Source organism: Notechis scutatus, chromosome Z (assembly GCF_049901735.1).
Source record: "Notechis scutatus isolate UNSWTSFEM ecotype Mainland chromosome Z, rNotScu1.2, whole genome shotgun sequence".
Lineage (NCBI taxonomy): Eukaryota > Metazoa > Chordata > Lepidosauria > Squamata > Elapidae > Notechis > Notechis scutatus.
This window is the reverse complement of record NC_142025.1, coordinates 56,519,967-56,524,395: the sequence shown is the minus strand read 5'-3', so window position 1 is coordinate 56,524,395 and position 4,429 is coordinate 56,519,967. Positions and strand designations below refer to the sequence as shown.

The following is a 4,429-nucleotide window of genomic DNA, read 5'->3' as shown; positions in this document are numbered from 1 at the left end:
GAACACTCGATTATTTTGGCAAATTGTTGCCAGCTCCTTGCCAGGTCATCAAGAACTCCCTCTCTGTTGTATGTCCAACAGAGATTGGGAAAACCATTTCTTGGCAATTTTCCAGGCGTCAACAAGTTCGACCATGCTTGGGCCACAACTGCCTCCTGCAGTTCCTGACTGGTAACCCGTGACTCATGCTGAGATTACCGAGTTTATCTCCAAACTCAAGTCAGGCAAAGCCCCTGGCCCTGATGCTATATCCCCTGATCTGCTAAAATCCAATTCCGAGTGGTGGATTCCTCTCTTAGCAAGACTCTTCACACATATCAATACCTCTGGCAGGATCCCTACCTCCTGGAGCTTAGCAATTATTGTTCCAGTTTTTAAACGAGGAAATAGGAACAATCCAGCTGACTATCACCCCATAAGCGTGCTCTCCATCATTGAGAAATTGTATGCTAAATATCTCCAATGTAGACTCCTCACTTGGGTTGAGGAGTCCAATATTATTGGTGCTGAACAGATTGTGTTTAAAGTGGGCTGTGCCACACTGGACCACTGCTTTGTCTTAGCGCACCTGGTCGATAAATATACTACCATACCAGGTGGCAAAATTTTACTGCTTTTATCGACCTAAAGTCAGCGTTTGACTCAGTCCCTAGGGGACTGTTGTGGTCAAAACTGCTCAAAAGTTCTATCGGTAGACGTCTTCTGTTCCTAATTAGATCCTTGTACAACCAGACCTCTAGTCAGGTCAGGTGTGGTCTGCAGGGAGAACTTCTCAAATCCTATCCCTACAGAAAGCATTCATCCAGGGTGAGGATTTTATCCTGGTCAAGGATGGGTCCAGTGCCAGTGGATGCCAGCACCCATTGCACCACCTGGTCCGGGAACACCCTAGCCCCAAAGAGAATCAGCGATCTCTTCTCAGCAAAGGAATCTGCACAGGCAGCAGACAGCAGCCACCCCCCTCTTCCCATCACGGGGAAGAAGACAACAAACAGCCTCTTCATGGCAGGTGCCCTGCAGAGGCCCTTCTTCCAGAGAGCCCCAACTCAGCCAGGCCTCAGAATACCCCTGCAAGGTTCATATGTTCCTTGTCAGGCTCCATTCATTCCAGCTCAACCCACAGTTGCTATGGCGATCCCACCTCCCCCCCCCTTAGACCAGATCAGATGGCTTTTAAAGCAACTTTTGATGGACAATGTGAACATTTTGCTTATTTCCTCATTTGAATCTGGTCCCACATAGATCAGTTTGGACTCAATATGCAACAGATCGTGATCTGGTCACTGCAATAACAGATGGGATGAATGAGGGGGATGCTTCTGATTGGGTGGCTCAACTGCATTACAAGAAAGCTCCAGAACTTCAGGATGTCCATGCTTTAATTGAACTCCTTAGGTTTAAGTTTGAGAATCCTGACAGAGTTGGAGAAAATGAGGACAAATTAATGGAAATGAAACAAGGCAAGTAACCCTTACAAGATTTTGTATGGGACTTTAAAAGGGTTGCAAGCCACCTCGTGGACTGGCCTGAAAGAATTCTGTTGCACTATTTCAAGAACACTCTGACCCAGAAGTAAAAAAGCCTGCAACATTAGAGGAATACCCTAGACTCTGCAGGATTGGTATGCACTATCCCTCAGGCTAGACAGGGAAATCAACCCACTGAAAAAACCTCTACCTGAAGGCCCTCCTAGGAGAGCTGTGGCCAGGCAGCCTTTCACCAGACCTGCTGAAACTGCTCCTACCCGACCCACAAGAATGATAAAGTGCTATCATTGTGTCCAGGATGGCCATAGAGCAGCCAACAGTTTGGCTCCTGCACCTGTTCCACAAGCTCCACAACCAAGGCCTAGTACAACCACCAGGAGTCCAAGAAATCCAAGGAAGCCTACAGACACTAACCAGTTTGCTAGACACACCATAGAAGTTCCCCCCCCATGCAGAAGGGAGCAATTAAGTTCCGACCCGAGAAATTCTCCCCAGAGAATTTCCCACCTTTTACAGTCAAAGTGAAGTTGGTGGTACCTGACACGGGGGAGGCAAGGGAGTAATAGATACTGGGTGTTCTAGATGCCTTATTGGCTTCCCCATTGTTGAACAATTAGGAATAAAAACTAAAAACCTGAAATGCCCCATCAGGTTTGAACAAGTAGATGGGACTTTAATTGGGGGAGTCCCAGACACCCAAATGACAGAGTTAATCAAATTAGAGATGGGCAGACACTATGAACTCATATGGTTTGTGGTGGCTCCAAAGATGTCAGAATCTGTCATACTGGGACTTGCTTGGCTGGATAAATGGGCCCCTACTATCAAGTGGGAGGACAGATACCAAAAAATCATAATCGGGGTTGGCCCACTGCCCCCCTTCCTCACAAAGAAACTGCCACCAAACAAAGATCCACAACCTGAAGCAGCAGCCGTTGCTTCAGACTCTCCTCCAGGTGCACCCCAAGACCCCAAACAATACAGGGACTTGGTTGAGGTGTTCAGCAAAGAGGAACACAATGTTTTACCTCCCCATTGAGCCACTGATTGTGCCATAGAATTAGAACCCGGGGCAAAACTGCCAAAACCAAAGAGGTATTCCATGACACCAGCTGAAATGACTGAGTTGAGAAAATACATCAATAACAATTTGGACAAAGGTTTCATTGAACCTGCCAAATCAAGGTTGGCCACCCAATGCCATTCAAAGAAAAAAAAGATGGCGGTCTAAGATAATGTGTTGATTTTAGGGGCGTGAATACAGTATGCATAAAAACATGTACCCCCTCCCTCTCATGAAGGACTTATTAAATCACCTGTCTAAAGGCAAGGTCTTCACCAAACTAGATCTGAGAGAAGCTTATTACAGAATCTGCATAAAGGAGGGAGATGAATGGAAAACTGCTTTCAACTACCCTCTGGGTAGTTTCCAATTCCGAGTCATACCTTTCGGACTCCAGCCCCTCCCCCAGTATTTTTACAACTCATCAATGAAGTCTTACATCCACACCTATACAAAGGGGTCATTGTCTACCTGGTGACATTCTTATATTCAGTGAAACCATCGAAGAACAAATTGGTCAGACAAATGCTGAAAAAACTTTTAGCCGTCAAGTTATATGTAAAGCTGTCAAAATGTGAATTCCACACAGAGTCACTGGATTACCTAGGCAACCGAGTATCCAATCAGGGAATTGAGATGGACCCTGGAAAAGTGAGAGCAGTGCTAAACTGGAATACCCCCTGGCCTCCTTCAATGAATAGCTGAACCAACGAAGCCATGGGAAGAAATTGTGATGGACTTTATCATAGAGTTACCTGAGAGTGGAGGAAATACAGTGATTTGGACTGTTATTTATTTATTCTCTAAGCAAGCCCACTTTACAGCCTGTAAAAGACTACTTTCAGCTAAAAAACTTGCAAATCTGTTCATGAAGCATATCTATAGGCTCCATGAAGTAGCTCATAGAGTAATCTCAGACCGAGGTGGATAGTTTACCGCTAAGTTCTGGAGGGAGTTTTTGAAGTCCATTGGGTCATCCCAAGGGCTTTCCTCAGCATTCCATCCTGCATGCAACAAGGCAGAAGAGGGAGCGAACACCATGGTGGAACAATACATTAGATGCTATGTAAATTATCAACAGGAGAACTGGGCAGAGCTGTTGCCATTTGCAGAAGTTGCTTATAATAATGCAGTACATAGCAGCATAGGCTTGACTCCATTCCAAATCAACACCGGCATGGAATTTGTCTCTATGCTGGAATTACCTACGGAACTCCCAACATCCATGTCTTTAATGGAATGGATGGACTCATTAAAGAAAGGTTGGGAGGATTAAAAAAAAAGCTTTGACTGAAGCTGCTGAGGAATATAAAAACAGGCAGACAAAACATAGATCTCTCCAACCACCATTTAAAGTAGGGGACAAAATGTTTTTGTCAACTAAATATCTCAAATTGAAACTTCCCATTAGGAAGTTGGGCCCTAAATTCTTAGGTCTATTCCCTATATAAAAAATAATCAATCCAGTCATAGTCCAATTAAGTCTCCCCCAGCTATTGGGGAAAATACACCTAGTGTTTCATAGTAGTTTATTGAAACCAGCTGTAGGATCAAATCTAAGGCCGATACCAACAGCTCCCCCCAAACCTTTAATCATACAGGGTGAGACACATTATAAAATCAAGAAAATCCTTCATTCTAGATTGCACCGAGGGAGATTACAATATTTGGTATTATGGAAAGGTTACCCTTTGTCAAATGCTACTTGGGTAAAACCTGGGATGTACATGCAGATAGATTGGTTAACCAATTCCATAATGAATTACCTGATAAACCAAACCAAACCTGGGGGGAGGGGAAAGGGGTTAAGGGCATTGCATTAACCCCTGGTTGTAATTTCTTTATTATCTCTTTTAGGAGGTGAATTTTTCAAGGGGGG

At 44.5% G+C, this 4,429-nt stretch overlaps 1 pseudogene; it reads left to right on the top strand.

Moving 5' to 3' along the window:
- Positions 1-1,178: 1,178 nt before the first annotated feature.
- On the top strand, positions 1,179-2,012 carry LOC148128880 (uncharacterized; annotated as a pseudogene).
- The last annotated feature ends 2,417 nt before the right edge of the window (positions 2,013-4,429 follow it).